The sequence below is a fragment of the Phyllostomus discolor genome, chromosome 12 (genome assembly GCF_004126475.2).
Source record: "Phyllostomus discolor isolate MPI-MPIP mPhyDis1 chromosome 12, mPhyDis1.pri.v3, whole genome shotgun sequence".
NCBI lineage: Eukaryota > Metazoa > Chordata > Mammalia > Chiroptera > Phyllostomidae > Phyllostomus > Phyllostomus discolor.
The window spans coordinates 77,568,611-77,595,752 of NC_040914.2; the positions used below are offsets into that span (position 1 = coordinate 77,568,611).

Here is a 27,142-nt window from a genome sequence, read left to right on the forward strand (position 1 = left end):
AATGATGCATATAGGATGTCCTTTTTACCATTCTGTGTACTTTTCTAAATTTTATAATAAAAAGTCAAAAATGAATGATCCATTAAAAAAAATGTGTTACTGGTACAGCCACTATGGAAAAGGTTTGACAGTTCCTCAAAAAGCTAAACACAGAACTACCACATGACCTGCCAATCCTACCTCTGGGTATACACCCAAAAGAACTGAAAGCAGAAACTTGAACAGATACTTGCACTCCCATGTTCACAACAGTATTATTCACAATACCCAAAATATGGCAACAACCCAGTGTCCTTCAAGAGATAAACAGATAAACAAAACTGGTATTTACATACAATGGACTATTATTCAGCCTTAAAAAGGAAGAAAATTCTACTACAACATGGATGAACCTTGAGGACAATGTGTTAAGTGAAATAAGCTAGATACACAAAAGACAAATATTGCATGAATCCACTTTATGAAATACCTAGAGTAGTCAGATTCATAGACACAGAAAGTAAAATGATGGTGTTACCAGGGGCTGAAGGAAGAGGGGTGAAGAATTACTCAATGGTTACAGTTTCTGTTTAGTTTAAAAAGTTCTGGAAAGAGTGGTGATGGTTATACAACAATACCATGATTTTGGATATTTACAAAGTGGTTGAGCCCTGGCTGGTGTGGCTCAGTGGATTAAGTGCCAGCCTGAAAACCAAAGGGTCGCTGGTTCGATTCCCAGTCAGGACACATGCCTGGGTTGCAGGGCAGGTCCCAAGTAGGGGATGTGTGAAGCAACCACACATTGATGTTTCTCCCTCTCTTTCTCTCTCCCTTCCCCTCTCTATAAAAATAAATAAAATATACCTATTTTTAAAAAGTGGCTGAAATGGTAATGTTTATTACTTATATTTTATCACAATGAAAAATACAAAAGAAAAATCAAAGTAATTTATGGATACACGGATCAAGATCACAACCACCAACTGCAACAAAGACATCGCTCCAGCTAAAAATGAACAAATAAAAAGCAAAATCAAGACAGTTATGAAGAACTTTCTGAAGTATTCCTAGAAAACATGGATATTATAGATTCTAAGAGGAGGATCACCATACTCTTAACTAACATATTCCCACTACATCTGGAAATACTTCTTTCATTGAAATGACATACCTGATATAGTAAGGTGCTTAGCTATGAACAGGAAACATTAAGTTTTCTTGATAATAAAAACTGAAAATGATCCCTTGTTCCCCTCAAAACACTGTGATCTGGCCCCACTAAATGGTAGAGCCTTCGAGAACATATAGGGACAATATGCCCAGCAAACCTTTCTCTGTCTCTAATGTGCATTTGTTCTCTTTCTTTCTGCACCAGGTTTTCAGAACACTGGTGACAGAATCATCTTTGGGTATAATTAATTGTGCTTCATAAAAAAAATAGGTCACAGTAAAATAGTTTTAGAAATATTAAATGATTGATAAATTTTAAATGTTAAAAATTGGACCTCACCCTGGCCATGTGGCTCAGTTGGTTGGAGCATCATCCCATACACCAAAAGGGTGCAGGTTCAATTACCCGTCAGGGCATACACCTAGGTTGCAGGTTCAATCCCTGGTTGGGGCACATACTGAAAGCAGCCGATTGATGTTTGTCTCTTACATCTATGTTTCTTTTCTTTTCTTTTCCTTTCTCTCTTCCTCTCTTCTATAAAAATCAATAAAAACATATCCTTAGGTGAGGATTTTATAAAATATTGGACCTCCTGTTTACTGGTTATCAATTATTTCCTATTTATTATGGCTTTAATAGAGACCCCAAAAAATTAAAGAGGAAAAAAAGGCTTTATGTGGATAGCACTTAGTATGTTGGTTTTGTTTGAGTTTTCAGGAATAGTCCTAATTTCAATCTTTGAGAGGATACAAAGAACAAGTGCAGAGCAGCAGCAGTGGGCCTACTCAGCCATGTGAACTTGGACTTTGGGGAACAACATACACACAGGGCCCTCAGGGTGGGCGGGCTGGCAGGTACAGACCATGAAACACCCCCATGACTTAAAGACCCTGTTTAGGGCCAGGATCTGAAAAACAGGAATGCACACAGAAACAATCACCCTACCAGACCCTCTGATTGCAACAGTAAAGAAAGGAGAGAGACAAAAACTGGAAGTAAAGCCAAATTAAAAATAAGACATCCTATTCCAAACATCTCAGTAGAAAAGAAAGACCCCTATATGTTAACCAACATGATTTGATGTCTCCATCCCACACGTGAGCATTCCCCCCACACATGAGCATTCCCCCAGGCCATGTCAGCACACAATATCCTGAAGAGATCAGGTCTCAGAGATTTGACTGCCCCCTAAAAGCAACCGGGATCTCCTACTCAAATAAGCAGCCAAACAGCATCCACACGTGTCCCTTTTGTCCTTGCTCAACAGTCATACACCAGCTGGAGGCTGCCCTCCCTTCAGGCCACACTCTTCTCCCATCTGTTGGCTGGGGAAGGCTATTCTCAAACCCTTTCTACATCTGGCAGCTTCTTTCTGTAACTTCTTATAAACAATTTTTGATGCTTAATGAAAACTTAGTATTCCCATAACTCTAACATCAAAGAACCACACCTCAACAGAATGAAACTTTGACGATTCCCAAATTTTCCAGGATGAGGTAGTCTGGAAAGGTAAACGTGACTGAACTGAGCCATCTTACAGCGATACACTTGGGACCTCACATAAAACTGACCCTACACTAGGTAGACATCCCACCTTTGATAACTTCATGGACAATGTGTCCCTCTGTTCCCAGTGGTCCCCTACCCAACACTCAGTCCCTTGAGAATCGTGGTCCTTAAAGAGTTTTGGGTGTCGGATAACCAAACTCAGTGTAGCCACTAGGAAAATATTAATCATAAGGCAGGTTTGCCTCCTGTTATAAAACAAATGTGATCTGATATAAAAGAAAGTCTCACTACTTACAAGTTACCTTTAATAAAACTGAGGGCTATTTAAAGCAGCCTGAAAAACCTGCTTCCCTTGATTAGTTCGGCATTTGATATTTGCCTTTCAGTATATTTTTATAGACATGTGTTTGTGTTTTAAATTACCTTTCAAAGCAATAGCACATACAGATAAAGTAACACTCCAGCAACAATGAGAGGGGAGGGAGCCTAGTGATCAAAGGGAGAGGCTGCCAAAAACCTACAAGGCGGAGGGAAATCCAATGGTTCCCCCTGCCCCAAGTAGTTTTTTAAATGGCACTCCTGGTACTGGGTGAGCACTACTTAGATCCTGTAATTAATGTCTTTAAAATTTTTTTCCAGTTTTATTGAAAATAATTGACATACATCACTGTATAAATGTAAGGCATATAGCACGAAGGTTCGGTTTACATTTATTATGAAAATGATTGCCACAATAGAGGTTTGGCTAACATCTCCCTTCTCATATACATTCAATAAAAAAGAAAGAAAAAAGGAAAAAAAAGTCCTCCTTGTAATAAGGACTTTTAGGATTTCCTCTCTTAACTTTCCTATATATCATACAGCAGTGTTAGCTATAGCCATCACACTGTGCAATACATCCCTAGAACCTCTTTATCTTACAACTGGAAGTATGTATCTTACAACCACACTCCTCCAATTCCCCCTCCCTCCACCCTCCATATATTATGGTTACCGTAAATCTGATCTCTTACAGTTGGATTATTTTTTTGTTTCTGAGTTTTTATTTTTGTTTTGTTTTACATTCCTCATATAATCAAAATCATATAGTATTTGTCTTACTCTGACTTATTTCACTTAGTATAATGTCTTCAAAGTCCATCCATGTTGCCACAAATAGTGATTTCCTCCTTTTTTATAGCTGATAATATTCCATTGTGCATATATATTCCACAACTCCTTTATCCATTCAACCATCAATGCATACTTAGGTGGTTCCCATGTCTTGGCTATTGAGAATAATGCTGTTATGAACATGGGGATGCAGATATATTTTCAAGTTGCTGTTTTTATTTCCTTTGATTACTCCCAGAAGTGCAATTGCTGAATCACACAAGGATGGACAAAAGTAGGTTTACAATTGTTCATGTGGAAAAAGACATGCAGGTTATGATTACAGTAACACAAGAATGAACTGTTTCGTGTACTCATAGCTATAAACCTACTTTTAATTTTTTGAAGATCCTCCATACTGTTTTCCATAGTAGCTGCACCAATTTACATTCCCACCATCAGTATGTCTCAACATCTGCATAATTCCTCTTGTGTGTGTATTTGCCAAATAGTGTTTTATTTCCATCCTTCCTTCTACACTGATTAACTGAGATTCAACTACAGAAAGGTTATGTACCTTCTTCCCATTTTGTTTGTCTTCACATCACTATGGGCTAAACATTTGCTTCATTCTGTGGTTATAACAATTTTGAAGATTTTGGATGGACCTGAAATTGACTTCAGAAAGGTTGTACAGACTTCCAGTCAAGATGGAGGTGTAGATAGACAAACTGTGCCTCTTCACACAACCAAAATAAGGACAACAAAAATTTAGAAACAAAACAAAACAAAAAAAAACCTGTACCCAGAGAAAATTGAACTATATGGAAGTCCAACAACCAAGGAGTTACAATAGACACATTCATCCAGGCTGGTAGGAGGGGCGGAGTCAGGTGGTCGGGCGGAGAGGGGTCGTGGCAAAAAAAGCGGTGGCTGGTAGACTCTGGGTTCGCAGGTGGCAGTTGGCAGACCCCGGGTGCCGGACGGCAGCAAGCAAACCCAGTGAGGCGGTGTATTGTGGACAGGTGCAGCATGCAACGTGGCTGGTGGACCAGGTGATCCCACATTCCCACACAGATAAACCAGGCAAAACTGGGGAGCCAGACAGACCCAACCCAGAGCTCCAGCATGGGGAAATAAAGGTTCAAAACACCAACTGAAAATACCTGTGGGGGTTGAGATGCCGCAAGAGATTCCCAGCCTCACAGGAGAGTGAGAGACCTACAGGGTCCTAGAACATACACAAACCCAACCACCTGGGAATCAGCACCAGAAGGGCCCAGCTTGCTTGGGGGACTGAAATCCGGTAGAGTGGAGCAACCACCATTGTTCCCTCTCGGACCCCTCCCCCAACAAACAGCATCACAACACAGCTACGCAGGTTGCCCCACCCTGGTGAATACCTAAGGCTCTGCCTCTCACTACGTATCAGGTGCATCAAGACCAAAAAAACAAACAAACAAACAAAAAACACAAAAGGGTCCAAATGAAAGAACAGATCAAAGCTCCAGAACAAATACAACTAAGCGACAAAGAGATAGCCAACCTATCAGATGCACAGTTCAAACCACTAGTGATCAGGATGCTCACAGAATTGGTTGAATTTGGTCACAAATTAGATGAAAAAAGGAACGCTGCACTAAGTGAAATAAAAGGTACAGGGAACCAATAGTGATGGGAAGGAAACTGGGTCTCACATCAATGGAGTGGACCACAAGGAAGAAAGAAACATTGAATCAGAAAAGAATGAAGAAACAAGATTTCAAAAAATGAGGAGAGGCTTAGGAACTTCCAGGACATCTTTAAATGTTCCAACATCCGAATTATAGGGGTACCAGAAGGGGAAGGGGAAGAGCAACAAGTGGAAAACTTATTTGAGCAAATAATAAAGGAGAACTTCCTTAATGTGGCAGAGGAAATAGACTTCCAGGAAGCTCAGAGAGTCCCAAAGAAGGTGGAGCCAAGGAGGAACTCACCAAGGCACATCATAATTACACTGCCCAAGACTAAAATCAAGGAAAGAATCCTAGAAGCAGCAAGAGATAAGAGACAGTTACCTACAAAGCAGTTCCAATCAGACTGTCAGCTGATTTCTCAAAAGAGACCTTACAGGCAAGAAGGGGCTGGAAAGAAGTATTCCAAGTCATGAAAGACAAGGACCTACATCCAAGATTGCTCTATCCAGCTAAGCTTTCATTTAAAATGGAAAGGCAGATAAAATACTTGCCAGATAAGGTCAAGTTAAAGAAGTTCATCATCACCAAGCCCTTATTTTACGAAATGTTAAAGGGACTTATCTAAGAAAAAGAAGATAAAACTAAGCAAACAACTAGAACAAGAACAGAACCACAGAACTAGAGATAACATGGAGGGTTAGGAAAAGGGGAGTGGAAGGAGGAGAGAGGGGTAAAAGGTACAGAGAATAAGTAGCATAGGTGGTAGGTAGAAAACAGGCAGAGGGAGGGCAAGAATAGGCTGGCAAATGTAGAAGGCTAAAGAACTTACAAGTATGACACATAGGCACGAACTAAAGGGGGGGATTATGGGTGGGAGGGGGTATGCAGGGCGGAGGGGAGTAAAGGGGAGGAATGGGACAACTGTAATATCACAATCAATAAAATATATTAAAATACATATAAAAAAATAAAGGAGGCTCCATGAAATAAAAAAAAGGTGGTCCATATTTACACTCCGTCAGAACTATTTCAGTCTGCCACCTTTATATACCCCCATTGACAGTAATTATGTACTAATAACAAATTCATTTGATGAAAAAAAGGCTACTAATTGTTTTCCTTGGCATTTTATTGCCATCAGAGTGAAACCTCTTCCATTATCTTCACTGTTCATTTGTTTTCACCTCCCCCCCCTCATTTGTCTTTTTATATAGCACTGCATTTTACCCTTGCCATCTAGGTTTTTATGAGATCTTTGATTCACTGAGACTACTACTACCAATGTAACAATTTGGAGTATGTGAAGCACAGGGCAGTGAGAGCCCCATGTCACATGACAGGGAGAGCCCCGGTGTACAGTACATAATGAAATGCACAGCAGCTGGGGCACTTGTGTTCTATTTGTGTTGCAAAACAGAGATCTAAATTCATGATAAATGGCATTGTATTTTCTCCCCATCTCCATTAACACCTTTTTATTATGCCTACATGCAATATAAATTAATATTTATATTAATCATAAATACAAATTTATATTTTATAGTTATTTTAACTTATGGGCCATTTTTTAAGATTTTATTTATTTTTAGAGAGAGAAGAGAGGGAGAAAGAGGGAGAGAAAATAGTGTGAGATAGGTGAGAAAAGCATGGATCAGGTGCCTCTCTCACGTGCCCCAAAAGGGGACTAAGCCTGAAACCGAGACATGCGCAGTGACCAGGAATCAAACCAGAGACCTTCTTCTTTGCAGGACAATGAACAACCAAGTCACAGTGGCCAGGGATGGGACATCTTTTATTCAACTAAAAATCTTGCATTGGGATATAGCTGAGTCCTAGCAAGAACAATCAAACATAACCCTTTTTCTTTAGAGAAACTTTCACGAACAGTTTAAGATTTCACAACTGTAGATACAGACAACAGTATATAAATGTTATATCAATAATGTATCAATATGATAAAGGCTATCTTAATCATATTTATTTCACTTTAATTCAATGCTAACAAACTGTCCAGGTATAGATAATCTGTCTTGGTATTTATCTAAGGGCTACATTTGTGGTTTGTATTTTCTTGGTAAAAATATTTCCCTAATACACATATATCCATGTGAAATCCATTTTTATAAACAGTATGAGGTAAATGTCAGTTTTTCCCACAATGATTGATTTGCATAGTTTATTAAAAGTTTTATATATATTTGCCCACTGACTTAAATTCTATCTTTATAAATTTCTGAAGCTTGGGGGAAGTATGGAAATACAGAAAATATTTTATGGTAGAAATCTAGTGGAATATATTGCAGAAGAATAAAAAAATACACGTAAGGCCCTGGCCAGCTAGATCAGTTGGTTGGGGGCATCATCTGGATACAACAAGGTTATGGGTTCAATCCCTCAGGGCACATACAAGAATCAACCAATAAATACATCAATGGGTGGAACAACAAAAAAAATCTCTCCCTCTCTCAAAACCAATAAATTAATAAAAATCAAAGAAATCATGTTGAGTATTTTCTCTTTACTTGGAAAAGAACTTTCTATAACATCACAAATTTAAAAGGAGCACATCAGTATATTTGACTATATAAAAATGTAAAACTGACATTATCAAAATTAAAATGCAAAGAATTGAGAGAGCATATCTCTTAACTTTTTGATGATAGCTGTTCTAAAAGATGAGGGGTGATATGTCACTGTGGTTTTAATTTGCATTTCCCTAATATCTAGTGATGTTGAACATCTTTTCATGTTGGCCTTTTGTACATCTCCTTTGGAGAAATGTCTATTTAGGTCCTTTGCCCATTTTTTAATTTGGGTTATTTCTTTGCTACTGAGCTATATAATGTCTTTACACATTTTGAATATTTTGGCCCTTATCAGATATATGGTAAGGAATATTTGCAAATATTTTTTCCCATTCTGTTGGCTTTTTCACTTTGTTGATGTGAATGAACTTTCTGTACATGAACTTATTACAGAAAGGGACATAAAAAATAAACAAGTAACATAAATAATAACACATTAACAAAAAGATAATAGAAATTCACCAATATCTGGAATGAACTTCACTTTTACATCTTACATTCCAAAGAGTAGTTTTTTATTATATAATCAAATTGGAGCATTTGAGAAATACTCCTATATAAAGCTAAAACCTAAAACCACTGCCTTAACCACACCATGCTCTACCTGTCAGAATCTATCAGCCATACACTGTGGCCTTTAGGCAAGGAAACCGGCATGCTCTCCCCTATGATGGGAGCCAAATAGAACCAGCGGCTGAGCGAGGTACTTCTTCTCCCAAGATGCAGTGAGCAATACACCAGAAGAATTTATTCATGGAAATCAACTTCACCAAACAGTATCAATTATTAATAATACAGATCTAAGTTTCCAGGTCAAAGTGTGAATTCATGTAATTCAGGGGGAAAAATCGTGTGAACTAAGTCTCATTTGTCTCTCCACTCTAAATCTTATTAGGTGACAAAAGTAAATTACAATTTCAACAGTAAAAGCTACAGTTTAGGAAAATTAGCCACCAATAACAAACATTTACATGGGAAGTTTAAACGTACCCTACAGTGGAGGTAAAAACACAGGTTCTAGTTCGAATTCTCAAACCTTATAAATGGAAGTGTGGGCGGGAATCAAAACTGGCACACACCAGACCATGCATGGAACTGAAACATGTTAACATTATTCTGTTCACTAGAAATCTCTCCCCCTTCCTTTACATGGCAGCAACCAACTTACAGACTCCCCAAGAGGTCTGAAGCTATCATCTTAAACAACAGGTAAAGCTTGGAACTACAGTTTGTATCTCGTACATTTGTATCTATTATTTAAAATGCCATGGATGGAATTCTGGCCAAGATGGAAGCATAGGCAGATACACTTTGCCTCTTTGTACAACCAAAAAAAGGATAACAACAAGTTTAAAAACGAAAAACCACCAGAACTGCCAGAAAAGTTAACATTATGAAAGTCTGCAACGAAGGAGTTAAAGAAGAAACATTTCAGACTGGTAGGAGGGGTAGAGACAGGCAGCCGGGGTGGAGAGGCTGTATGGCAAGGTAGTGGCTGGAGGACCCCATGGGCAAGGCAGCAGCTGGCGGAGGGGGTGGTCCAAAATTTGTGTGCAGATAAACCAGGAGGAACACTGCAGAGTAAGATAGACCACGAAACCCATGGTTACAGTACAGGAAAAGAAAGCCTCAAAACCTCTGCCTGTAAAAATCTATGGGGGTTACAGTGGCAGGAAAAACTCCCAGACTCACAAAAGAGTTCCTTGGAAAGCTCCACGGGGTTGTAAAACATACACAAACCCACCCACCCAAGAATCAGCACGAGAAGAGCCCAATCTGCTTGTAGGTAGCGGGAGAAGTGACTGAAAGCTGAAGGAAAGCCAAGCAAGTGGCAATGTACACTCTCAGACCCCTCCCCACGTACAGCGCCACAAAAAAGAAACGTGTTGCCCTGCCCTGGCAAATACCTAAAAGTCCACCCCTTACAACATAACAGGTACAGCCATACAAAGAAATATGGTCCAAATGAAAGAACAGGTCAAAGCTCCAAAAATACAACTAAGCAATGAAGAGATAGCCAACCTATCAGACACAGAGTTCAAAACACTGGTAATCAGGATGCTCACAGAAATGGTTGATATGGTCACAAAATGGAGGAAAAAGTGAAGGCTATGATAAGTGAAATAAAGAAAAATATACAGGAAACCAACAGTGAAGGGAAGGAAACCGGGCCTCAAGTCAACAATCTGGAGCAGAAGGAAGAAATAAACACCCAACCAGAACAGAATGAAAAAAGTAAGAATTAAAAAAAAAATGAGGAGAGGCTTAGGAACCTCCAGGACAACCTGAAACATTCTAACACCCAAATCATAGGAGTGCCAGGAGGAAAAGAACAGCAGCAAGAAACTGAAAACTTATCTGAAAAAATAATGAAGGAGAACTTCCCCAATCTGGGAAAGGAAATAAGACTTCCAGGAAGTCCAGGAAGCTCAGAGAGTCCCAAAGAAGTTGGTCCCAAGGAGGCACACACCAAGGCACACCATAATCACATTTCCCAAGATTAAAGATAAAGAGGGAATCTTAAAAAGCAGCAAGAGAAAAGAAGACAGTTTCCTCCAAAGGAGCTCCCAGAAGATGACTAGTTGATTTCTCAAAAGAAATCTTGCAGGCAAGAAGGGGCTGGGAAGAAGAATTCAAAGTCATGTAAGGCAAGGACATGCATCCAAAATTGCTCTATCCAGCAAAGCTATCATGTAGAATGGAAGGGCAGGTAAGTGCTTCCCAGACAAGATCAAGTTAAAGGAGTTCATCATCACCAAGCCTTTATTATATGAAATGTTAAAAAGAGTTATCTAAGTAAGAGAAGATGATCAAAAACATGAACAGTGAAATGACAACAGATTCACAGCTCTCAACAACTGAACTTAAAAAAACAAAGTAAAACAACTAGAACAGGAACAAAATCACAGAAATGGAGATCACAAGGAGGATTATTAGCAGGGAGGGGGAAGAATGGAGGAAAAGGTGCAGGGAATAAGAAACATAATTGGTAGCTAGAAAATAGCAGGGGGAGGTTAAGAATAGTATAGGAAATGAAGAAGCCAAAGAACTTATATGTACAACCCATGGGCATGAACTAAGGGGGAGAAATGCTGGTGGGAAGAGGGTACCAGGCAGAGGGGAATGAAGGGGAGGAAAAAAAAGGCACAACTGTAACAGCATAATCAATAAAATACATTTTCTAAAAAATGCCATGGCTTAGCCCTGGTTGGTGTAGCTCAGTGGATTAAGCGCTGGCCTTCAAACCAAAGGGTCACAGATTCAATTCCCACGCACGGCACATGGCTGGGTTGCAGGCCAGGTCCTTGGTTGGGGATTTGTGAGAGGCAACCAATCGATGTAGCTTTTGCACACTGATGTTTCTCTCCTCTTTCTCCCTCCATTCCCATCTTCTAAAAATAAATAAGCAAATACAATCCCATGTTGGGAATAAAGTCAAAATCTGTTATGACTTTAGCCTGCAAACAACTCCACAAAAAAAGCACAGTCTAAGGATGAGAAGGGACACGATATATTTCCCTTCACTTTAAACCTAACAGAGCAGGACAGACTGACTTCAGTCCTAGATGCAAACACTTGGAAACCAAATAGCCTTGATTAGTCCTGCTGATCTTAAATTATTTTTATGTAACCTGATTTACTGAAAGCACAGCCCTGGGTTGGGGGTGGGGCAGGGATAACAACTAAATGGTAATGGAAAAAATACAATAAAGATTAAATCAAAAATAAAAATTAAAAAAAGAAAAAGCAAGCACAGCCCTCAAAACCATTCTGGGCAAACTAAGAAACAACAATACAAACCAGCCTCAGATCCTCTATTGGCTCAAATAAATTTTTTACAAAATTCAAAGAGAAGCTCAGTGGCTGCATGACCACTGCCCTAGATTTTCCCTGAGTCCTATGCCCCACCCACAACTGGGATCGGTTAAGTCAGGGGCGGGTAACTTACAGATCTAGACAGAACTGCTCCGTAGCTTCTAAATAAATGTGGTCTGCTAATCAAAAAAGGTCAGTGGTTGCCCTGACTGGACAGCTCCCCTGAGCATTGTCCCGTGCACCAAAAGGTTGCGGGTTCAATCCCAGTCAGGGTAAGTGCAGTAAGTGACTGATTGCCATGTTTCTCTCTCACATTGATGTTTCTCTCCCCCTCTCTCCCCCCCCCTTCCCCCCTCATCTCCTTCTAAAATTAATAAACATATCCTTGGGTAAGAATATAAAAAACAAAAAGGACAGTGGTTGGATTGGCCCTGTGACAGTGTAACAACTGTAAAAAGGAGTCCTCTCCTTCAGATAAACAGTAGCTGTCAACCAAAGAAAAGTAAAATGCTTTAATGTTATGGAAGGGTTGGTAACAAAAGGGATTTAGCAGAACTGTGAAGAGCTGAAGTAAAAATAAATACAAGGAAGTTAGTGCACCACACACAGGCCTGGCCCTGAGGCAACTCCCTTCAAGTGCACCTCGCCCCAGGCACCTGGCAAAGGTTAGGGTGACCAAAACATTTACTTTTGTTCTGCATTTATTTCTGTATCTGTGATTAAACTGTATGCAATTCAGGGCCCCAACAGAAGCAGAGCTAACAGCCATCTACCAAAGGCTCCCTAGCTAAGCCAGAAGCCTGGGTTCTAGCAGTGACTGCCCACAGACAGACCAAAGGACAAAGTTCTTTGGATCACAGCACATGATAAATGGTGCTATGATAGAGCAGGATAAAGGCTACATTCTGCTGACTAGAGGCAAATCATGAACTCTCACACTAGTTAGTATGTTTGGCATGCACTTAATGTATTACATGTTCCCTGCATAGAGTTTTATGTATTTCCTGCCAGGTATTAATTCTTTTTCAGGCCATAAGCCCTTTTCTAAGTTTTAAGATTGATCTTTCAAGCTAGTATTGATTAGGTATCTACTGATATTTTCATAGAACTATGGAAGACAGAAAATAAACACAAAGAAAAGCCTAATTGTGAATTTGGGCAAATAACAAGATACCTGTTCTTCCTTCCACATAGCCTCCACCTGCAGGCTGACTATTTCTCCAGACCCCAAAATCTCTAGCCTCTCCTATATGGACTTAAAACTACTATCCTTGGCCTGTAGTTTATACTGTCTAAAATAAACTGTTTGAGGGCAAGGACCAGATTCTGTCTTGGACATAAAAGATGTTCAAACTAAATGTCTGCTGAGCTGAAAAGTGTCACCTGGGAATTTCCAGGCTCTTGGCCTCTGCCTGTCAGACTTCCCTAGACAGCATTTCCTCTCCTGACCAAGCTGCCCAATCTCCCTCTGGAATACAAGGCACCCGGGCCACTCGTGCTCATCACAGCACAGAGATGGAGTGCGGCATGTAGCAGGCACAAGATAGAAAGCACCGTGGCCTAGTCTCCCCCTCCAGCCCTCTCTTCTCCACTGCCTTTGCTCTGTCCTTTTATAAAACTGCTCATCTCGGTATGGGCGGACATGGAGAACACTATGCTAAGTGAAATAAGCCAGTCAGAGAAGGACAAATACCATATGATTTCATTCATACATGGGACCTAATGAATAAACTGAACTAACAAGCAAAGTAGAGACAGACTCATAGATAGAGAGGACAGGTCAAAAGAGGAAGGGAGGTTAGGGAGTGGTGGACAGAGCAAAAAGGAAAAAGGACTCATGGACACAGGGTGATTGAGGGGATGAGTATAAGGAGACTAAATGGTAATAGAAAAAAATACTCCTCAGTTGTTTGTCCCATTCTATCCACTCCGAATCAATTTACCTTCTCATTTCCAAGCATTTTTATATAAATATGTTAGCTAGCGAACACCATTAAGTTGTTATAACTTGCCCATGCAGGCCACTTTAAGAGTTCCCTCCTCATTTCAAGTTTCTCTAGATCCTCTTAGGAACTTGTTATCCCACACTTTTCTCACAACGAGATCCTCCTCCTCTTGCCTGAGACATCCCTCTTGCACTGACGGCCTGATCCGGGTTCTATTATATGCACTTCACTCCTCTGTCACTCTTCTGGGATGGACATTTTGGCCATTCATCTGAATTCAAGTATTATTCCTACAACAAATTTTAAACCCTTTCATCAATTTCTAACTGGTTATTTTATGCTTTTTCCTAGAAAAAGGTCTTCCTACCTTCTATAATAGGGCTTCTAGTGAGACAGATTTTAAACCTGATATTCATCCAAAAGCAGAGAATGGTGAGGGTAAAAGATAAACTAGACAACAAAACAATTGCCTTACATTCACCTCTTTTCATAGCAGTGCCAATCTGAGATGATTCTCTCCCCCCCAAATTTCTACAGGTGCCCCTTTCCTGACATCCCAAGTTTTGGCACTGAAGTACTGCAAAGCCTCCTACTCACCAGTTACTCTGACTTTCATCTGGCTTGTCCACTGCTGTCAGACTGACACCATGTCTTTCATCATGTCCTGCCCCAGGCAATGTAAAATGCCTCCTCCTCAGCAGGCCAATGGACCAAGTACAGGCATCAACATTCCAAGTCCCATACAATTTGACTCCAGTCCATTTTTCTAGCTTTATCTGCTACCATTTTCTTTCATGGGCTCCATGTTCGAACAGGTCTGGCTGTCTGGCTGACATTCTCACGTTACATCCCTTCCAGCCTTTGTCCAGAGCCTTCCCAGTCTACAATGGTCTCACCCTGCTCTCTGCACACTGATATTGCATCAATTCTTAAATAGCACTGATTCTTAAATAGCACTTCCTCCATTACATCTCCTAGACTGCAGAGCCAGAAAGACTTCCTCTCCTCTGAACTGCCTCTTTTCATAGTACTCCTGAGTGTATCTCCTTCTCCCCAATTTCAGGGAAAGGCCATGTCCCAGTCAACTGTTTCTACAACACAGCCTTGCACACAGTGAGCAACCAAGAAATATGTGGCCGAATCAGTATAAGTAGAAAAATAGCTAAGTTTGTCTAGTCATAGAACCTCCCCATAAAACACATAACTCACTCGAGTTGCAAAAAGACACAAAACTCTTCCCCCCACTGTATAGCAGTCCACATTTTGAAAGGTAGTCAGATAAGCCAAACATTGGCTGTACAGTGCTTTGAAACTGTGGTAAGTGGGTGAATAATTAAAAACAAAAAACAAAGATATATTCTTCATAACTACCAAGGTCATGAACAATAAGGAAAAACTGTTACAGACAGGAAGGCAGTAAGGAAGAATGGCAACTAAATACAATCTGGGATGCTGAAACAGTAGAAGAACATTAGAGAAAAACCAGGTGAATTCCAAATGAAGTCTGGGGTTTAATTAATAGTAATATGCCAATGTTAATTTCTTAGCATGGAGAACCTTACCACTGTTATGTAAAAGGTTAACATTAAAGACCTGGATAAAGAATATAATGGAACTCTCTGTACTACTTTTGGAACTTTTTTTGCGTATCTAAAGTTTTTCCAAAATAAAAGTTTCTTTAAACAAAACTATGTCCAGGATGTGTATTTCCCACCACGCTCACTGATCTCCCATCAATGCCAGACACCACTGCCTAACAGATGGCACTGAGGATTTCTAAGAGGCAAAACTATTCTGGTAAACCAAGGCAAAGCCCCAGAGCCAGGTGCCCAAATGATCAGATCCATCCTCATCTGCTATGACAGTATCCATGGAACCCTAGTGTGGTCCACAGAATAATGCCCCCAAAGAAGGCCACATCCTAATCCCTGGAACCTGTGGGTATTTTAGATTACACAGCAAAGGAAAATTACAGTTGCAGGTGAAATTAAGATTACTAATCAGCAGACAGGGGGAGTAGCCTGGATTACCCAGGTGGGCCCAATTAAATCACAATGGTCCTTAAATATGGAAGATGGAGGAGGAGATTGTGGCTTTGGAAGGTCAAAGAGATGCAATATTGCTAGCTTTGAGAATAGAGAAAAGGGCTCTGGACTAGTTCAGTTGGTTAGCACATCATCCTAACATACCACGATTGGGGGTTTGACCCTGGTGAGGGCAAATTCAAGACTAAATCAAGGAATGCATCATTATGTGGAACAACAAGTTGATGTTTCTCTTCCTTTCTCTCTAAAGGAGACTTTTTAATAATTTTTTAGAGAATGGAGGAGAAGTGCCAAGGGAGTGAACAGCCCCTAAAAATTGGAAGAGGCCAGGAAATGCAGTTTCCCATAGAGCCTTCAGAAGGACCAAGCCCTGCTGACACCTTGATCTTAGCCCAGTAAAACCCATGCCAGGCTTCTCCTCTACAGAACTGTAAAATAATAAATTTGTGTTATTTTAAGGCACTAGTTTGTGGCAATTTGTTACAGCAGCAACAGAAAAGACTAAAATATTTTTTAAAATACACTTTCTCTAAATTCTAAGAGCTTGTTTTCTTTCCACCCTCACAACCTCCTATGTCACCTCCTCTAACACACAGAGGGATGGGACACATGTAGATGAAAGAATATATACTGGGGCTCAGAAGAAAACTATCAAGGAAAAGAAGAGACTATATAGCTCAATTCTAGGACAGAGACTGTCTCCCCAACTTTCTAAAACTTCACTGTGTCATCGGTCTTTACTTAAAGATCATTAAATTAAAGTTATTGCTTCAACATAGTCTTCTTCAAAAAGTCAGTCATCTGATAAGAACCCAAGTTTAGCTGAATCAGATCTAATCTCTTCACCAAGGGGAAAAAAAAAAAAAAAAACAAAGTTTGCATGCAAACATCATTAAGGTTATATCTGCTGAAAATTACTTAAGCTGTGAGTGAAAAGACCTATCACTTTTCTAAGTTTCATACCTAAAGATAAAGAACACAACTGAAAGATTACTTGTCTCATATGCTGGAAAGAAAAATTCCTGTAAAAATATTTTGAGTATTAGCACAATAAGCACTAAACTAGTCTCTCAAAGTAATGAAAGTACCTATGTGAGTAATCTAAATATATTTGGAGCAAATCATACACCTTTAATAAAGAAAAACTCAGTCTAAAAGATTCTATGAAATTAGAACCACTCAAGAGGTTGTGGAATATCAACCTAATACTGCAAATTCTTCAAAGTTTCAGACCCCTAAATGCTGGGTTTACTTCTTTGTAATCATCCAAAAAAGGCAAGACTTCTTTTTAAGTGTTCTGCACATCCTTTAATTAGCCAGGCATTTCAGTAACTTTTTTATAGTGAATTCCTTCAAGAGTGTCACTTTGAGTTTTTTTTTGTTTTTACTTCCTGTTTTACAGGATGTAAAACCACATTTAGAAATGTGGTACATACTAGCAAGGCTTAATTTAAGAGTAATAAGGTTCCTCACTGCTTCTCTTACCCTATTTTAGGTTAAGTTTACACAGTATGACCATAATGACCTCATGTTTACATTCTCACCCAGAATTAAATGAAAGTCTTTTTTTTTTTTGCTGTATACGAATGCAGTGGGAAAAATAATCATAACTTGAGCCAAAACCGTATGCACCAAGCACCCCATGCAATCTTCTCATTATTTAGAAATAGTCATTATTCCAGGACATTAGCATTCTCAGCCTGAAGACTAACATTGGAGAAAGGAAAGGAAGAGACACTTAAAACTTATGAGTTGAGAAAAGAAGTCTATTTGCTACATTTTAGATGAAAAAAAAAAAACCCCCTGAAAGTTAGTAAGTATTTACAAGTTAAATTACAATTCCAGTCATTCTTAAAAGTCGCATTTTTTAGACTTTAAACAAGTCACTGGGGGAGAAGGGGATTTTATGAGTTTTATTTAACCGACAAAAAAACATTGATCTAAATGATCAAAATCATTTTATGTTGAGAAAAGGCCAACATTTTTATATAGTGAACAGGTGCACACTGGTTTCTTTACCAGTGAAAAAGGAGTGCCTACAGATTTTCAGGATAATAAATAATTCACTGCACACATGCCAAGGGCAGAGGCCTAGATCTTGCCCTCGCCCTTGGCAGTACAGACACTGTAACATGGGTGCCCTGACAGACTCAACTTTGGCCTGGGGAGCGATCAGGACACATGTCATCAAAGAGGCCTTAGCCCAGCAACAGGATTTTCAGTCCTTTCCCACTGAAAACCCACTTAACTCTGTAATCACAGAAACAGCAAGTTCTGGAATAGTGTCTTTAAGTATTTTCAACCACAACCAATTCCTCTTGTTCCTTACTACCTAAAAAGTTAAAAACCACGCAAATCCAATTCACTGTACCCAAACCAAGAACTCAAGTCTCTATCACCTAAATGATACCTATAATTAATCTTTTCAAAAGCAGCCATTTTGTCAGTTACATAATGGTTCACTTTTTAAAAAAATAAACATAAATAGGAAAATATAACACACAACTCTATCTTGGCATGTTTCCCTCCAAAGAGATTTTTTTTTCTTTATTAAAATGATAAAGTCCTGGCTGGCATAGCTCAGCGGACTGAACATAGACTGCGAACCAAAGCATTGCAGGTTCGATTCCCAGTCAGGGCACATGCCTGGGTTGCTGGCCACGGCCCCCAGCAACCTCACATTGATGTCTCTGTCTCTCTCTCTCTCTCTCCCCCTCCCTTCCCTCTCTAAAAAATAAAATCTTTTTTTAAATAAATAAAATTATAAAACTGGAGGAGGGGGAAATGTTAAAGGGCCACCTCCATTCTAGGGAATTTATATTTAAACTGAGGCTTTGGCCTCAACACCCACAAACTTTTTTATACAGTCAGGAAACAAACACTAAACTTTCAAAGTACAGTACTAGAATGCTAAACCACCATTTATGTTACATGTGGCCAGGTGCTCAAAATTCTAGATGAAATACCTAAGGACATGAGCGGAACAGTAACAAACTATGTACACTCAGCAACCCTTGGACTATGGCCCTAAAAGCACCAGTCCTCCTAAAACTGCTTTTACTTTCCTTTGTTATTTCCCTGTATCTCTTATGTGCCAATTTTAAAAGCCAGGTTCCACTGCAAAGGTTTTACAGTTCATCCTTTATCTAAACTGTAAAGGCAAACTTATAATGAAAACAAGTGGGAAAACGGCTGATATAACACAGCATAATTCCTGGTCAATCAAATAAATGAAAGTTTATGACCCAAAAGATCACCCTTCAAAATTATTCAAATACTTCCATATATAGGTTTTAAACAATTCAAAATATTTCCTGAGCAAATTCTTTAACAAGTGCCATGCCCTAGCCTGGACACTGGGTGACCAAAGAAACTACCCTATCATCATTAAGCTTACAGTCCTCATATCACAAGGACAGACATAAACTGGTATATATCTAGCCACTTGTATTAAGTTCTATGTGGCTATAACAAGGTGAGTGGCTATTTTCCTTGGGAGTGATGATAAAGGCTCTGTAAGAGGAAGCAAGCAGTATTTAATTAAGACCCAAAGATTAAGCAGGAGATGGGGGGGTGGGGGTGGGCGCTAGGGTTTGCAAGAAAGGCAATGATGGACACTCAGCAGGACCCTGGTCCAGACAAAACCAGCAGGAGTCAAGGCCATGAAAAAATAAGGCACATGACCCTGGCTAGTGTATTTCAGTTGATTGGAGCATTATCCCGTACACCAAAAGGTTTCAGGTTCGATTTCCAGTCAGGGCATATACCTAGGTTGTGGGTTCAATCCCCAGTTGGGGTGCACAGGGGAGGCAACTGATTCTCCTTCTCTCTCCCCTCTTCCTCTAAAATCAATAAATATATGTATTTTTAAAAAGCACAGAACAGCAAAAACATATTTAAGTACACAGCTGAGTCTGGTTCTGGCTTAAAAGATACCATGAATAAGACCCACCAATCAACAACAAAAAAACCAGCCATTTAAGAATAGAAACATCTTTTTTTTTTTAAGACTGTATTTATTTATTTTTAGAGAGGGAAGGGAGTGGGGGGAGGGGGGGAGGGAGAGAGAGACAGACAGACAGACAGACAGACACACATCAATGTGCGGTTGCTGGGGGCTGTGGCCTGCAACCCAGGCATGTGCCCTGACTGGGAATCGAACCTGCGATGCTTTGGTTCGCAGCCTCCACTCAATCCACTGAGCTACGCCAGCCAGGGCAAGAATAGAAACATCTTTATCAGAATTAACAAAATTGTTTTTAAAATGAATCGTTTCCTAAACCTAAAAAGGCTTTTAATGGTGATTGTCTCTGTCAGAGACACCCTCAGAACCGATTGACACCCTCTTATATAGTTTTAAGATAAAACTGAAAAAGTTCAATTGCACAAAATTTCCACTTGAATTTCGAATGAAGAGAACATACACAAAAAATACTTCATATCAACAAGCCAAGTTCAATCAATACAAAGCATTGACTAAACAGCAATAATAAAGTAACAGCATGTGGTCAGACAAGTAACGCATCATCATTTTCACCCACTAACTAGCAAAAATCTTAGAAGGAAGGTCATCCATTACACTTACCACTGAACGATGAAGGGACTTTATACAGGGTAATTCACAGATCAAAACACTTAGTTTGACAACAAATGCAGATTATGCTCTGAACCAGCATTTACTGACACTCTCTAATTATGTTACTTAGTTGATAATGAGCTCATTGCCCACAGCATAAAAAACCTCTCCTGATATGTAATAAAACACAAACTTACTGTATAAAATATACTTAAAAACCCAAGGCACACAAAGCTTCTTGAAAAATACTCTCAATATTCCTTAACTCTACTTGTAGGAAAGTTCTACTTGTCACTGTATCAACACTGTAATTATAGCCAACATGACAGCCACTAGTCACAAGCAGCCCATCTGGTTTAGAGAGATGAAAGGCACACTACTGGTGTAGTGTGATTAACATGGCCGGTCCACAGAGGGTCTAGAGAAAAACATCTGACAGCGGCAATCCAAGGCAGAAAGCTGACACAGAGTAAGAACTGCAAATGAGGAATTCAGAACTGTGTGGCACCTTTAAAAACAAACTTCTGGTAAATTTTGTTATGTATGTTTTACCACAATAAAAAATTTTTCAACAACAAAAAAAGAACTTCTGAAAGTTTCCAATTTGGATCAAATCTAGCATCTTTGGGTAGCTTTTTAACTAACTCAAGAGGCATGCACAAAGAACACAGAAAAATGTCATAGCAACTTGGTCTTTGTTTCCTCCCATCTCATTCCATTCAAGAGGCCTAGCCTATCAAATGAGATCCTGCTTTTAAGCGTGAAACTACAGAAAGAGAACAACAGCTGAATGGAGGGAGGGTGGGGGAGGAAACACCAAAGATAGAGATCCAATTCCAGGGTCACAATCAAAGTTGAGCAAGATGTTTTTCCTTTTTTTAAACTACAGTTTCAAAGTAATGTCAGAATATTTGTGCAATAATTCTCAAAAACACAAACAGAACTCCAGCTCTTCCAGGGCAGCCAACATTTAGTAAGAGAAATCAAGGTCTCAAAGGCATCAATCATTTTCAGGGTCTCTGATTTAGAACTATCCAAGTTATGCCATTGACTGGGTTTGCACAAACCAAAAATAGTAACTTTCAACGGCATTTTTCCACAAGAAATATCATCTTACATCGTTCTGCTGAATTCATCTTATCATCCCACCATAAGGACCAAGATATTCTAAGTTTTCAATTCAACGACCGTGCACAATTACTCCTCAGTTGAAAAGGAGTGTTGAGGATATCGCTTAAATCACTTTAGAAAACTCACAATATAGGGAAGCTTGAAATTTTATTTCTCTAAAGAGAAATTCCAAAACCACCCTGTTCTTGCAAAAAGATATAAATCGTCTCATAACTTGTAGAAATTTAAGAATGCTGCATCTTAAATGTTAGGAAAAAAAGATGGTTCTCAAAGCATAGGGCCCTCAGACCAGCTTAATCTTCCCAAAGCCTCTCCCAAAACTTCCTGGAAGACAGGATACAAGACTGGCTTCCCAAAAACATAACAGAAGCAGAAAGCCTTGATGGGACACCAGAAACAGAGCAGACTTCAAGAAATTAAGACTCCCCCCCAAGATGGCGGGGATACAGGATTTAACAGCACAATCCCTCTTTGAGAGGGGACTGAATCCATGAGGCAGGGCCAACCACACACACACATTCTCTCTCTCTCTCCCCTACACACACACACACACACACACACACACACGCACAAACCCCTCCCCCCCCCCCCCACCGCCCTGCCAGGGGATGATGAAATGAGGAACGGAAATTAACATTTCAGGCAACGTCTCACATTGTTCCTGGAGGCCAAGGGCTGCTGTTGCAGCCGCCACTGCTTCCCTCCCACCCGCCCCCCAGTCCCGCCTACCCTCCCCCCAAACAACACCCTCTGCGCTGCTGCCCCGAATTCCTGCCCCTCTGCGAGCCCACGCGCGCCTCCTGCAACCCCGGCGCCCCCACTTTCCCTCCAGGGCCCCGGCTCGCCCGCCCTCTCCGGCTCAGAGCCCAAAACCCGCCAACTCCCATTTCAAAACAGCGATAATAATAGGGACACTGGGAATAACAACTACCACCGCTACCGTGAAGGCGCCCCTCCCGCAGGGTCAGAGGTCGGCGCCCGCGCTCCCCTGGGGCCCTGGGCCCCCGGAGCCCACCATAACCCCTCACAGATGCCCGGGACTCTCAGACCCACCCAGCGGCCCCCAGCAGTCCCTTAAAGCTGCCCGGGGCGCCCAGCCCCACCCCTTAGCCCCTCACGGCTGTCCTGAGCCCCCCAACCCCCAGCGCTCCCCAACGCCCTCCTCTAGCACCTTCCATCAGCTCCACAAGATTGCTCCCGGCGCCCCAGGCCCACCGTTGGCCCCTCATGGCTGCCCAGGCCCGCCCCGGAACCCACTCAGTCCCTCACGGCTCCCTTCGGGCCGCCAGGCCCGCCCCAGAGCCCACCCTCAGCCCTTCAAGGCTGCCAGGGCCACCAGGCCCACTGTGGACCCCTCACCGTTCCCCCCAGGCCCAACTGGAACCCCCGTAGGACCCTCAAACCCATCCCAGCGTCCCCCGTAGGCTCCTCGAGGCTGGCCCGACCCCCGGGCCCGCCCCAGAGATTCCCCGTAGGCTACTCGCCGCTCCCCAGACCTCCGGGTCCCCCAAGTCCAGCCGGAACCCTCCTTCAGTCCCTCACAACTGCCCTGGACCGCCCCAGAGGCACCCTAGGCCCCTCACGGCTACCCCAAACCCCGCCGGAGGCCCCCATCGGTTCCTTGCCAAGGCCACAGGCTCTCCCGGAGCCCCGCTCCGGCTCCTCACGGCTGGTCCGGACCCCCTACCCCACCCGGAGTCCATCCTCAGTCTCAGAAGGCTGCCCCAAGCTCCCTAGGCCCACGCGGAGCCCCCCATTCGGCCCCTCACGGCTGCTCCAGGCCCCCTTAGATGCACCCAGAACCCATCCACAGCCCCTCAGGGCTACCCCCAGCCCAGCAGGCTCGTCTAGACCTCCCTGTCAGCCCCTCACTACTGTCCCAGGCCCTCAGGCCCGCCCGAAGCCCTCCATCGGCCACTCACGACTACTCAGAACTGCCCAGACCCACAAGGAGCTCACCCTCAGCCCCCCAGAGCCACTCCAAACACCCCAAGTCCGGCTACACCTCCCCTATCAGCCCTTCGTTAATATCCTACGTCCCCAGGCCCACCGGGAGACCCCCGTCGGCCCCTCACAGCTGCCCTGGACCCCAGGCCCGCTGGAGCCCGTTGTGCTGCTCCGCCCGGCCAGAAAGGCCTGCAGGCCACGAGACGGCCCCACGACCCGGTACCCACCAGACCCGCGCCCCCGCGGTGGTTCTCACCCGGCTCTGCACAGCGCAGCTCCGCGGGCTCAGCGGCGGCGCGCAGGCGAGGCCATGCAGCCCCGACCCGGCTCCCGGCCCGCGGCCCGCGCGGGAAGGCGACGGAGACGGCGCGGGTTCTGAGGCCAGCGAGGCGGCCCCTCGGGCGCGACCGAGCTCGGTGGCGCCGCAGCGGCTCGAGCGCTCACTGAGGGGGCGTTGGGCCGCGCGCTCCGCGGCGGCGCCTCCCCGCCTGTGGCCCTCGCTCCATCGCGATCCGGCTCGGGCGGCCTCTGGCTCCGGGACCCGCGGCGGCTGCGGCGGGCGCCGTACTCATGAGACGCCGCCGCCCATTGGCCCGCCGTATCCGTCACCGCCATTGGCCCGCTGAGCTGGGCACAAGGCTGTAGACGTCACGACGTCAAGAAGGAAGTGCGCGCGGGGTGAAGGGGCGACCGGACGATTGACGGCTTTTGTGACAGGCCTGGGGCGGGACCAGAAGGACGTTCTGGGACGGATTGGTCAAGGTCGTGCGTTCTGGCGCAAGGGTCGTTGGGTTAGCAAGCAGCTGGATTGGCTGCCTGAGTCGCAACGGGGAAGGTGGGTTTTTTTCGTTGTCGAGCGTGACAATTGGCCTTTCTAAGCTCCGGAAGCGCTGCGGAGAACTGTGGAGAACCAGGCCTGGGTGTTGAAGGAGCTGGAAGACGGAATGTGCGTTTGTTCATCCGCAGCACCCATTCGACTCGGACTGGAGGCCTCTGTCCATACGCTGAGAAACGTGTCCGTACTGGTCCGCCGCGGAGCCGTACACAGTTCACCAAGTCGTGTGAGCCCGCAAAGCGCGGAGCGGTTGATTGGGGTCGTGCGATGGTGCCTTGTTTGCGGCTGACTCAGGACCCACTTTTACTTTTGTTTGCTTGTTTGTTTGTTTTTTTTTTTTTGAGAGAGAGAGAGAAACATCAGTTTGTTGTTCCACTTACTTATGCTTTCATTGCCCGATTCCTGTGTGTGTACTGACCGGGTGTCGAACCCACAATTTCGGCTGTTGGAGATGCTCTAATCAACTGAGCTTCTTGGCCAGGGCAGTCTGACCCCACGTTAAACGCTCGTATTGCCACCTAGGAAACTGTGAAGTAGTGGTTGTGCCATAACCAGTCCCTCAGACTGGGGAGACCGATTCTGCTCTTCCCACTCACAACCAATAGCTTCCCCGGGTAAGGGAGTACACCTCACAATAGCAGCAATCCATGCATGAGCTGGCGCGCAACCATGAAAAGATGACGCAAAAGTACCTATATTTGCCTTATTTTAAAAATTACCTGGGAAGGCCCTGGCAGGTTTGGCTTAGTTGCTTAGAGCACCTTCCTAGTAGGCCAAGGTTGTGGGTTTCTGTCGAAAGGCAACCAGTCATCGGTATTTTTCTCCTCCTTTTTCTCCCTCCCTTCCTATCTCTCTAAAAGATAAATAAATGTTTTTAATAAATAAACTAGATTAAAAATTTTTTTAAATTGCCCCTGGCCAGGTGGCACAGTTGGTTGGAGCATCAGTCTGCACACACCAAAATGTGTTCCACGCCAGGGGTGTCTGTCGCTCCCCGACCCCCACCCCGCCCCGTAAAATCAATGGAAATATATCCTGGGAGAGAATTCAAAAAGAATTACATGGTAAAATGATACAAGTTAGGCCTCAGACCCCATACTCACCTATTGTATCAATCTAAATAGGAGGGAACTAGAAATTAGGGGGTTTTTTTTGTTTGATTTGGGGTTTTTGTTTTAGGTTTTTTTTTTTTTTTTTTTTTTTTTGCCCCTGACAATACTCATCTTTGGGAAAATGTGGAAAACGCTGACCTTAGCCAAAATACTCCCTCCAGAAATTTAAGTCGGAAATATGAATAAGGAGGCAATTTGCCTTGGAAACAATCTGAAAATACACTAAGATAAAAGCAAAGTTCTACAGAAGCTGAACCTCTACCTAGAAAGCATACAGTAACAAAAAGAAATGCAAAGTAAATGGAAAGAATTAAGCCATTTAATGAATTAATTTAAAAAATGTTTATTGAGCCCTGACCAGTGTGGTTCAGTTGGTTGGGCATCATCCAGTGAAGTGAAAGGTCACCAGTTTGATTCCCCATCAGGACACATTCCTGAGTTGTAGGTTCTGTCCTGGTAGAGGGTCATGTTCCAGATGCAGCCCATTGATGCTTCTCTCTCACATCAGTGTTTCTCTCCCTCTCTTTCTCCCCGCCCTTCTGTAAAAATAAATACAATCTTTTAAAAAATGTTATTGAGTGTCTGGTATATACCAGACACTATATATCAAGCACTGGGAATTCAACAGGAACAGCAGGTCTAGAGTCTACCAGCTTGTGATATTTTATCAGGCAAGAAAAACATGTTCATCAAAGAGACATAGAAGTACCTAGTTACAAGCTGTGAAAAGTGCTTTGAAAGAGAAGTATATGGAGGTCTAAAAGAACACTGAATGAAAATCAGGTCCAGTGTGGGGAGTGGCTTGTAGAAAGTTTTTCTAAGGCATTTATACTTGAGCTTCTGTCAGAAGGTTGAGGAAGAGTTAAATGACTAAGATATGGTGGGGAGGGCATTCTAGGTCTGGTGTACTGGTTTAGGATAGCCCCTAACCACATATGACTATTAAGCATTGGAAATATGGCAAGCCCAAACTGATATATACTGTGAACATGAAGTACTCATTAGATTTTGAACACTTAGGTCCAAGAAGGAAAAAATGTGAAATATCTCACAAGTAAATTTTTTGTGTTTATTACATATGGAAATGATAGTATTTTGAACAACCACATTAAATATAGTGTTGAAATTAATGTTACCTGTTTCTTTTTAATCATAGCTACTAGGAAATTTTAATTAAAAAAAAAAGATTTTCTTTCTTTTCAGAGAGCAGGGAAGGGAAGGAGAGAGGGAAAGAAATCTCCATTGGTTGCCCTGGCCCAATTGGGGACCTGGCAGGCAACCCAGGCATGTGCTCTGACTGGGAATTGAACTGCCAACCTTTTGGTTCTCAGGCTGGCACTCAACCCGCTGAGCCATGCCAGCCAGGGCAAATCATGACAATTTTAACACATTCAAAATTCTCTACTCAAGGAGCAGAAGTGGCCAGAGCAGGCCCAGGTTCTGGCCACCTCCCTCTGTGTTCTCCCTCCTGACTGTGATGAGAACTGACATCTGGGTTTGGGCCTAGCCCCAGCTCACCAGTATTCTTAGCCCTAGAATTTGGAACCCAAGCTCATTTCACAATAAATTATTAGATGCTTCACTTTCCAGTTACCATAGGTTTGTGGTGTATCACCCTCCCAAATGTCAAGGGATGGAGGAACTGTGGCATGAAACAAGGTTCAGATATTCCTAAGGCCCCTGACCTTAGAACCACCAAACCCACCCCCACCCCCAATAAAG

At 42.5% G+C, this 27,142-nt stretch overlaps 1 protein-coding gene across 5 annotated transcripts in view; it reads right to left on the reverse strand.

The window, feature by feature from the left end:
• The window catches only part of ANKRD11 (ankyrin repeat domain 11), a 224,883-nt gene extending 200,838 nt beyond the window's left edge, over window positions 1–24,045 (reverse strand). For 4 of the 5 annotated variants that reach the window (XM_036012409.1, XM_028502159.2, XM_036012408.1 and 1 more), the window contains exon 1: window positions 23,730–24,044. The gene's annotated coding sequence lies outside the window, so the exon portion shown is untranslated. Of the gene's footprint in view, window positions 1–23,729 lie in introns of all 5 variants that reach the window. The other variant, XM_036012410.1, reaches the window with a different exon arrangement.
• Window positions 24,046–27,142: the final 3,097 nt, after the last annotated feature.